The following is an 11,956-nucleotide window of genomic DNA, read 5'->3' on the forward strand; positions in this document are numbered from 1 at the left end:
TCCACAGATGCGAAAAATGCTGTGTTCAATTTGAAACTTCAAAAACTCACAAATGTGAAACAGCTTGCGAATCTTGTAAAATCGATCATCCTCCAAACCAACATTATGTTAAACAGTCGACATTTAAAAAAGAACCACGATCCTATGTATATTTCGATATTGAGACTATAATCGAGAATAATGTGCATAAACCCATTCTCTTAGTGGCCCAAAGTGAAATTTTAAATCAGCCTGTGGAAACCACGGTTTTTGAAGGACAATATTGTGTAAATAACTTTCTCAATTTTTTGTTTCAACATGAAACTATTTTACTTACTGATGGGAAACGAAAGAGAAAAACTATTAGACCAAAATTTACAAACCTCATCGTAATGGCCCATAATCTAAGATCTTTCGACGGAATGTTTATTATTTCTAAATTAATTAATCATGTCATTCCCGAGGTTATTTACGATGGAGCCAAGATACTCACTATTTATATTAAAAGTGTAGACATTCGTTTTGTAGATTCTTTGAACTATGTTAGTGCTCCTTTAAGACATTTTCCTAAAATGTTTTCTTTGCCTCAATCTAAAGGATATTTTCCCTATATTTTTTGGACGAAAGACACTTTGAACTATTCAGGTAAAATTCCGGACGAAAAATACTTTGAACCCCATAAAATGAAAGAATTTTAATACCGAGAATTTAAAAATTGGTATTCACACAAACAGCTCGAACCGGTCTATTGTATTAAATCAGAATCCAGAGCGTATTGTCTTTTAGATTGTAATTTATTACGCTTAGCTATGCAGAAATTTCGCATCTTATATAAAGAACTAATTGAAATTGATATCAGTAATTATGGGGGTATTTCTCTTTCTGGGGCACTTAATAATGTATTTATCGACAAGTTTTTAGAACCATATACACTATGTACTATACCGGCTATCGGTTTGGCAAGTAGACAGAATCAAAGCGAGATTGCATTAAAATATTTATCTTGGTACGAGAAGGAAAATAATTTAATTTTGCAAACTGTCAGATCCGCGGCAGGGGAACAGGTTGTAGGTCCGTATTTTGTAGATGGCTACTGTGAAAATCCACCCATAGTAATTGATGTAATGGGTGATTTCTGGCACGGTTGTCCAAAACATTTTTCTGGCTCGAGCTTTAATTCAATTGTCGGAAAATCATTCAAAGAAATTAGAGAAAGAGAATTAGATCGAAAAGAATTTATTGAACAAAGTTTACCAAACCACACATATATTAGAACTGTTGAGAAAGAATGTCGAGGCGAAAGCCTTTTTTAATACAATTAAAATTATTCCTAAAATTAATCCTAGAGATTCGCTAGTGGGTGGGCGTGTAGAAACAATCAAGCTGTATCATGAAGTAGAGCCCTTACTTGGAGAGCAAATCCGATATTTTGACTTTTGTAGCCTGTACGCCTATTGTTTACAAAAAATGGAATATGGTTGTAAAAATGTTAAAGTTATCACACACAATTTTGATTATGCCCCAGACGCGTATTTTGGAATAATTAGTTGTCGAATCCTCCCCCCCAGAGACCTCTACTTACCCGTTCTTCCATACCGATTTAATAAAAAACTTTATTATCCTTTATGCGGAAGTTGTGTAATAAATAATGACGACAAATGTGCCCATAGTATTGACGAACGCGCTATAACGGTAGTCTTACCCTCGGTGGAAATCTACTATTCAATAAAAGAATGTAACTACAAACTATTAGAAATTTTCGAAGTATACCACTATAGTATTACAACCAATTTTTTCAAATCATATATTGATATTTTTTTAAAAGCAAAAGTTAAAAATTCAGGATTTCCACCCAATATTAAAACATATCAAGAGCAAAGAGTATTTAGACGCGATATACGAAGCTGATGGAGTACGGTTAGAGCCTGAGGAAATTGTTGATAACCCATCCTTAAGAACTTCCGCGAAATTGGCGCAAAATTCGTTATATGGCAGAATGGCGTTAAGAATGGACAAATCATCAACTAAAATTATACATAGATACTCCCAATTAACTGAGATTATAGCAGACACATCGAATAAATTAACAGACTTTCATTTAATCAACAACGATGTTGCCATGGTAAGCTATAAAAAAAAGTGAGCTTGCCCCAACATTTTCAAAAGGTAACGTTATTGTGGCTTCCTTTGTCACCAGTTACGGTCGTATTCATCTGCATAAGCTAATTAATAGGCTGGGGAAGCGTGTAATTTATTATGACACGGACGGAATAAAATTTACACATAAACCACACGAGTGGCTACCCCCCCTCGGTGGTAATTTAGGTGAACTTACGTGCGAGACTCCGAATTCATATATCACAAAATTCGTATCAACTGGACCAAAAAGCTACAGCTATAAACTTGAAAATAATCGGACAATTATAAAACTTAAAGGAATAACCCTTACCAGGGAAAACTCAGACATCATACATTTCGACGCCTTCAAACAAATGATTTTTGTGCCAAATACCGAGTTTAAGGTGAAAATTCCCTTTAACGTAATAAAAGATAAGTACAAAATGCTTTTACGTGTTGGCAACTTAAGTAAAACTTTCAAAAAGACTTTTTGTAAACGTGTGCTACAAGATAATATTTCCAGTGTCCCCTATGGTTATTTAGAATGTGAAAATGGCGAATTGTAAAATAAAGTTGTCTTTTAATTATAAATCTAAAAAACATATAACCTAAGATTTAAACTTTTAACTTCCAAAATTGAATTTTTACTAAAAAACGGGAATTAATAGTTTTTTTTTGGTGAAGGAGATATTATGATTTTATTTTTTTATTCAAAATGTTATTTTTGTATGTTATTTTGAAACTTTATATAACTGGTGAAGGGATGGTTTTGATAAGAAACATTAATCTTTAATAAAATAATTTTTTAAATTTTAAAAATGTGTTTGTTTATTTTTTCATATATTCTATAAAACAGGCAATGTACTAACAAAATACGTAGTATGTTGTTTTTGTTTAAACAGTAATGTCTTATATAAAATTTCTTTCACCGTTTCGAATGATGGTGACAGGCCCTACCATGTCGGGCAAGTCAGCATGGACGAACTCACTAATTAGATGGAGGAATGAATTAATTGATAAACCTCCTATTAAAATTATTTATTGTTATTCTGTTTGGCAATCAGGTTACCACGATTTATCTCAGTTTTTAACCAATATAGAGTTTATTCAAGGACTTCCGCCAATGGACAGCGAGTTCTGGGAATCAAATAGAAATTCTTTACTTATTATTGACGATTTAGCAGACGAACTTTACAAAAATGATCAAATTGCGAAATTAGTTACCGTAGACAGTCATCATTATGAAATTTCAGTTGTATTAATCTCACAAACCCTATTTCCTCGAGGCAAACAATCTCGTTTAATCTCTCTTAATATGTCATATCTAAATCTGTTTAAATCTCCTCGAGATCTAAGTCCAATCCTATATCTGGCCAATCAAATATCTCCAAATAACACAAAAATAATTAAAATGGCCTACGATATGGCTACTGGAGAACCTTACAATTCACTATTTATAGACACATCTGTAACCACTCCAGATAGCTTACGATTAAGATCGTACACATTTAATCAAAACGGACCACAAATGGTAGTTTTTTCCAATAATAAATAATTTACTATATTATTATCAAGTTCATTAAAGAAAATGACACCAAAAAAGACAGTACGTAAAAAAACTACTCCTATTGCAAATCCCTCTGACAGGTTTAAAACACACTATCCATATTTAAATTTATTGTATAAATCTAAAGGAGGGATACGTAAAAATTTATTAGCTAACAGTTCTCCAAAGCAATTAAAAGCCTTACAAAGCGTTTGCAAAAACTTGAAAGGTGGTGGAATTATATTATCTAAAGCCAAAAAAAAACAACTTTCTAAATATAAAAAAACAATACGCTTCTTAGCCAGTCCGAAAATTTCGCAAAAAAAGAAGCGTGCTCTAATAATTCAGAAAGGTACGGGATTCTTCATACCGGCTTTATTAGGCTCTATTGTTCCTTTAATTGCCAATTTATTCAATAAAAGATAAAATGAAAAAAATGATTTTAGTTCCCGCCTCGAGTTTCGGACAAATATCTCAAGAAAATAAACAGCTTGTTTCTCCCCAGGAAACGTATTATAACTTGTTAGATAATGAGTTGCAAAATATATTAACTTCTAATTTAAACAGCCGCTCTAAATTGCGAGAATTTCTAAAAATACTGAGCGAGGCCCGGGAAATGAGAAAAGCGATACCGGTACCTAAAGTTGAAATTACAAACTTTCAAGCCCCCGGACCTGTTGCTCCATTAAATTCCCCGTTCACCTCGCAAATTTATTCACCCTTCAAAACGCCCGAGGGAGTTAACGCTGGCGACGCTGCGGAGGTGCGTTTAAATACTATGACACGCAAAATGAAAGAATATCTCAGTGAGAGAGAAAACGAGCAGAGTAGAAAATTCCCGAGTCTCTTAAAAAATGTAGAATCTTGGAAGAGGAAAGCATCTACGCCGATTGTTAAGCAACAAAAGACAATTACCGATGATAGAATGCGTAAACGATTAAGTCGAGAAAATGAAATATTTGAAGAATACTTAGAAAATACCGATATTGGAAGTCAATTAAGTCAGGAAGATGATTGGGATCGAGAGCTGTCTTTGGAGGAGGAGGGTGCTGTCGGTGGCGTTCCAATATCGCCGCAAAAAAAATTAAAATTACCATCCCCCCCCAAAAAAATCGCCGAGGCCTAAAAGACAGACCCGCCCTCCTTCTCGTTGGCAAGAATAATAAAAAATGTGTAAAAAATAATTATGTGTGAAATAAATAAACATTTTTTTATTTTAAACAAATCGATTTATTTTGTTTCCACTCTTTCATCAAATGAATACATATATTCAACAACGCTAAACTATCATTTCTTTTTAAATCGAAATTATACAATTCGTTAATTATTTTACTGTAAGAAATCCCCATACATCTCGAGGTTAGAAAATAAATCACATGTGGTCCGCAGTTTTGGCTTTTATTTGATTGAAATTTATGAGTATTGTGTCGAATACGTTTGCTATATCGCTCTAGCAAAAATCCATAATCACGATGTGATCTTCCTAGAGAACAAAAAAAGTCCAGAGTGTCGCCCGATTTGTAAACAGCCGTCCAATGAGACCCTGGAAGCGTATCAGGATCGGTGTTGATTACGAAACAATATGATTTTTTTTTAATTGGAACTTTTGGTAATCTATTAGCGGGAAACACTCCGATAAATTTATCTCTCGAACGGGGGTCACACTTAAGTATAGCTTGGATTTGATTAGTATTCATCTTTCACGTCACTGTCAAAATGCATAATTTCTCATATTGATCTTTTGTTAAGTTGATTCCTCTGATAGATGGTTTTAAACTACCGTCTTCTTTTTTAAAATGTCGCACGTCAAAAGTTTCGTTACATTTTACAAGGTACGTGTCTCTTCCTAAATCGAAGGCTTTGTCGCAAATTCCAATATCTAAGCTGGACTTCTTTTTTTAAATTTCATCGCGGAGGAAACTATTGTTGCGCTCACTCCAAATATTACAATCGCGAGACCCAGGAGAATGTGTACTTTACCCATGGATAACAAAATGTTGAATAAAGACTGTAGCGCTCTACACTTGAATTTTAACTATTTCTTGAGCGTAAAAAGCTCCTTTAATTATATTGCCGGTCAAATCTTTCACAATATACATACAGGGATCTCTCGTAATTACTCTATGAATTTCAAATATTTCGGCTGTAAACGTTCCCTTGTATGCTTTATCAAATGTTGTTTTTGCAACGGCTAATCGAACTTTATCCCCAATTTTTAAACTTGCCTTTCCAATCATACTAAGATTGCCATAGTTTTTTTCCCAAATTGCCGATTCATTGTTTTTATTGACATCTTTAGGGGCGATTCCCGTTGTTGAATGTTTTCGAGCGTTATAAGATTTTGCAATTAATGGTAGTTTATTAAGATAGTGTAAATCGCTGGTCTTGGTAATTATTTTAAAAATTTTAGATTTTACCGTGCGAACGAGTCTCTCGACCATAGAAGCTTTTTTCTCGGAGTACGTGAGGTAATGGTGGATGTTATAACGTTTTAAGAGAGCGCGAAATGGGGCGTTTCGAAATTCTGTCCCTGCGTCGGTACATAAATTAAGGGGTACCCGTTTTTTGAAAATCTCTCTAAAGGCCTTCACAATCTCGCTCGAGGTTTTATTTTTAATTGGCAGAATGAAAGCGAATTTGCTTAATATATCCTGAACTAATAGCGTATAGCGGTACTTTTTATTAAAAGTTTGTAAAATAGGGAGGTCTAATAAATCGGCCATAAATGTCTCATCAATCGTCGTTACATATAATTTGTTACGTTTAAAATTTAACCTCCTAGCTTTGTGTTGTGTGTAGGTTGGTTGTTTACTGAGAAAATTTTTAATTTCTTTTTCCGAAATTTTGGGAAATTTTTTTCTTAAAGTAACACTGTCAGAATAACTGTATGGGTTTTCAACATCGTAATAAACTTTACTTAATTGTTTGTCTGTTTTTGACAACACCATCTTTAAATGTGTGAATAGAAATAATAAAAACAGATTATAGTAAAAGTTTTTATTTTAATAAATTAAATCGCATTTTAAGTTTGAAACATTTTGTACAATATCAAAATATAATTGACTTTCTACTATTAAGGGGTCAAGACCAAATTCCTTTTGGAATCTTACAACAATATGATCGTAGTTTAGTTGGGGGATAGCTATTAATATCATATTTTCCACTCGGTCTTCAAAATTTGTGCTAAATCCTAGTTTACAAGAGACATCGTGAGCAATCGAAGATTTACAATGCGGATTCTCACAATTTTCGGTAATTTCAAACATTTTATCCGTGAGCTCATGTACAATTATGTCACGCATAATATTTTTTGCCGACAAAATTAAATTAATTTCCTGATCGATTGTATGTTTACAATGTTTTAATCTTTTCCACCCTGCTTGGTTGAGATTAAAACCATAATTTGTTGAATAAAAAAGATGATACAAATGGTTTTTTCCTCTGGCACAAGCGCGTACATCCACGAGTTTTTCCTTTTGTCCCTTGAAACAGTCGATTTTTATCTTTGAACCTTCAAGCGGAAGCCAGGTGTGAAAACTAGCAACTTGGTCTTCAAAAAAATCAGTTATTTCCTTTTCGAATGTGAATAGAGATTGCCAGGCTTCCAAATTCAGTTCAAATTCGGCGCAAGTGTCTAGTCGGTAAATTTTGATGGATGGATTTACATATCCTAGCACCGTTACTTCTTGTTTGGGTGAGAGACTGTGAGTTCGAGACATCTTTACCACTACGATTTCGCGAAACAACTAACCAATCTTTGCCCTCGTTGATTGATTTTATTCCGTAATATACGTAACTTGACGCTCTTGGTTAATGACAAATCGGTTTTCGTATTCTCCAATAATAATTATGTTTTGAATATTAGTTAAGGGGGAAGAAAACTTCATTACCATACGTAAACTACCATTTCGTTGAATTGAGAGGTTGTTAGAGTTTGCCGAGGAATCGTAAGTTAAATCAAACGCGAATAATGTATTACCGTTTTTATAATTTTCGTAATCAATACAATTACCAGAGTTATTTCCAATTAAATCCATTGCCGAGAATAGTGAATAATACGACCTAGTGTAAAGGTTTTTATTAAAATCTGGAGTTAGAGCAGTTTCTGGTATATTCTGGTCGTCTAATGAAAGTTGTAAGAACGAGAGATTATTATGGTTAAATTGAAAGGGATTTTCTCTACTAGATCCATTGTAAGCTGAATTGTTTACCATTCCGATTATTACACGATTTGGAATTTTACCTAAAAAAATATTTGACTTCACGAAATCGCTCGCGCCTGCTGAAATTGTCAGAGTTTTAACAACAGTTTGTGTTAGATCGTACAAAGCCCTCTGTTTGTGCAATATAGCATTATGTGCCAGCTGGAGATCTGGATTTACGAGAATATGTTTAGCAGTAAGAACCGCTTCTTCGATAATCAATCTATATTTGATATTAACATCTTCTTGTGATATAATTATAAATTCATCGGAATTTTTCAAGAGTCTAATTCTTAAATTCACTTTGTTTAAAAGAAATTTGTCTATTTTACAAGAGTCTACATGAAGTCTTCCCATATATTCACAAAGTTTCGATCCAGCAATATCTTTACTTCTTTTTAAAATTCCATTATTTTTCATATCTTTATTAGCATCGTTAAACGCTAGCGTTGGGTCGCAAAACCCGTCTTCGTAATAGCCCTCGGCGGTTTTGTAAGATTGTTTGGCGCCTTTATCAAAATTTAAAACTGTTGCTAAATATGCTAAATATGGGTAGCAGTTGTTGCTAGATTGTACTAAAGTCTCATTCATAAACACGTCTATTTGGCTAAAAATAGAATGCAATGGAAGATTACATAATGATACTTTTTTTCGGCTGCAGGTATATCTATTAAAACACCGTTTTGTTCTTTTTTAACCCGAATTCGAATTTTAAGCATCAAGTTTGACATGTCAATATAATAATCTCCCCCGGGGATAGAAAAATCAATCTGTGTAGCATTAGACAAGGGAGCTATAGGGAAATAGTCTACAAATTTATTTCCCTCAATATTACCATTAATCAGGGGTTCGTTAAAAAGCTCCAACTCCGAACACATAGATTCAAATTGAGGCATAATGCTTTAGTCAAGAAAATCGGTTTTTGTTCTCTTGCGTTTTCTTTGCTTATTGCGTAATTTTGATTTGCGCTTCTTTACTCTTCGAGCTCCAGAGCCTTTCTGTGTATTTAATATGGTATCACCGAGACTATTTAAAAGATTTGTTCCAGCAATTTTACTATTTTTTTTTAACGACTCCTTAAAATTTTGACCAGCAACAACATCGTCCATAATTCTCTTCCCCATAACCAACCCTTGAATACCGAGTGATTTAGCTACGGGTCGAAAAAGAGGTGTTACGAATCTTGCTAAACTTTTAAAAATTGAGCCAAATCCACGCCCAGTCTGATATTGGCTTCCTCGAAAGATGTTATATCCGCGTCCTGTTTGAACATAATGATGATAATATCTTTCCATGATGAGCTTGTTTTAAGTGTACTTTAGACTAAGCATCCAGTCTTTTAAATATTAATTTAATAATAGTCTTGCCTGTTTTATATGGCAGGATTTCACCGTAATCCGACCTTAAAGAAATTTCTATAGTCTGTATTTGATCGTAGAGAACTGGAAAATGGTCTAAAAAATGAAATCTTTCAACCTGTGCTCGATTTTTATTTTCGTTTAATTTGATAATTCTCAGCAGGGGGGTATTAGTGTGTCCTGTTATTACAGGTTGTATAATATTTGTATAGACATAAATTCCGGATATTCCGTGGTTGAGATCTGCGGGGTACATACCTATTTCGTTAAAAAGAGGCCTTTCAATTTGATTGTTTGAAAAACCTAACATTCGCCCGAGTTTGGGGTTATCTATTGGAAAGGTTAAAAAACTGTTTCCACCCAAACCTTTAACTGAAACTGTCGAATCTGAATTAAAATTAAACTCGAATTTAGCCCAACTCTGATGTGGCAATGATTGTTTCATTGCTAATAAAATATCATCAATAGTGTGGTACACACCAGTTGGAATTCGACAATGGAATTTGTCTACAATATTTAGTTTATTATTTTTACCATGTTCGTAATTGTGGAAATCAATATCACGTTTTTGTCGTCGACTATTCTCAACTCTGTTTAAATCGTTTCGAAAAATTATAAAATTAGCCGTATTATCTAATTCTAATCTAATTTGAAGAGGGTCTAATGCTTTGCTTTTATAAACTGAGGATATATAATCTACTTTGTACTCAATTTGTAAGAGGTCTGCTAGAGGACCGAATATTTTAATTTCCAGCCCACTCATTAATTCAATTTGAAAATAATAATTTCCATTTTCTTTGAAAATAAAAAAACCCGCCTTAAGTGAGATATGAGAATCAAAATATTTTTGAAGTTCATTCAAAATTTTGAAATGAAGAGATAACGGTATAAAATTCCCGCCTAAATCTTTATCAGACTCGTAATAGTTTCGTTCAAACGTATAACTGTCATTTTCCCAGTTAGGGTGTTCGATTGGAATATTTTTATTGTACCTAAAATCTATAACCGATTCTTCATCTGACATAAATTTTTCCTCATACACTTTTAAAGGATTTTTACTGCTAATTACACCATTTTGAAATTCTGGCGCGTTTATATTAAAAATATTTGCTAATCTCCCAGTGAAGGCAATTTGTAGATCTCTAGGAAATGAAATTCTCAAGTAATGACCTCGATTTATTTCTTCTATTGCGTAACTAATTTCGTACCGATTTAAAGGGGGGAAGTTAGTCGCCTGTTGAATCTCGTTTTTTAATTGCCTATGCAAAGATAATGGGATAATATTTCCAAAATCATCTCTCTGACCTTCAAATAAAAAAGGTTGTATGATTGATACGGAATAGAAAGCCCAATCTTCCTGCTCAAATTGCGGTATTTTTGTTGTCTCAATACGTATGTCGATAAAATTAGTACGCGAATTAAAAGTAATATTATTTAAATTATTTAACGGTCCAAATTTTTGAATACCCGTAAAATAAGTGTCTGGTGGAATTTTAAAAAGATCTGCTAATGGATTTTGAAATTTAATTTCCATTCCTACCGGTATTTCTAAATTAAAATATAAATTATCTTCATCATCGGAAGATATCGCGGTTTTTAATCCATCAAACTGTCTTGGTTTACATCGTTCTAATAAATCACGTATAATTAAGTGTAATGTGAATGGTTGAATTTCATTATAATATTGTCTTTCTCCCTCATATCTGCCCGCTTCAAAAACAATCGCGTAATTATTCCATTGTATTTGTTTAATAACAGGCTGAGATGGTGGATTAATGGGTATTGGGAGAGAACTTGGTAGAATATTTTCTTCGGAAGGATTTAAAACTTCTGGTTGGTTGACGTCTTCATTAATATTTAGAATTAAAGGTTCTGTTGGTAAAATGTTGTTTATATTTTCTTCTAGTTTAAAATTTGGCTTTTCTTCTAAATTTGTTTTTGGTTCAAGTTTTGGTTTTTCCTCTTGTTTCACTTCTGGTTTTAGTTTCGGTTTCTTGTTAATTTTCTGTTTTTTTCTCCTGGGTTGTGATTGTATTTCTTCCACGGGAATTTGTCGTGGTAAATATTTTTGTTGATATTTATTCACAACTAACGCTTTTTTAATTCGTACTTCGATAAAATTTGTTGCGTAAGTTAAAGAAATAGTTTTAGCGTGATTCGAGAGAGGATAATTAGAAAGATAATCACTGTCGACAAAATCATTTTCTCGAAATTCCAGAACAGATGCTAGGGGCGATGCTTGAGGTATTCTTACTTGCACATCTTTTTGTAACTGTATTTTTAATTTTGAACTGTCTTCGTTTTCGTCAACTTTTACCGTATTCATATGTATTTTTCCTTTAAGTGATTGATTGGCCTCAATAGTTTTAGCAAACTCGTTGAGTATATTATTTTGAAGAGATGTTGGAATATTATTCTTATTTCGATCTAGATCACCCTCGTAACGTTTTGGTGGAATTTCAATTTTAATATAATCCCATTGATTTTCTTCGGGTGAAATAACATCTGACACGTGCCCTACTTGGAAATGCGAATACTCATTTGTTATATTCGAATAAGTTTCAGGAAGAATTATTTCTGCTAATGCGCAAGACCATTTTTCATTATTAAAATTTAAAGGTTTTGCTAATTGAACTTTAAAACTAGAAGGTGTATTTTCCGGGTAAATATCGGGTGATGCGTTCGAAGGTAGAAATACTACGAAACTTGTCATCTTTATAATGACAGTTTCAGTTGGGCGACATCTCGTTTTA

This window comes from Leiobunum rupestre, chromosome 9 (assembly GCF_980474605.1).
Source record: "Leiobunum rupestre chromosome 9, qqLeiRupe1.1.hap1, whole genome shotgun sequence".
Taxonomy (NCBI): domain Eukaryota; kingdom Metazoa; phylum Arthropoda; class Arachnida; order Opiliones; family Sclerosomatidae; genus Leiobunum; species Leiobunum rupestre.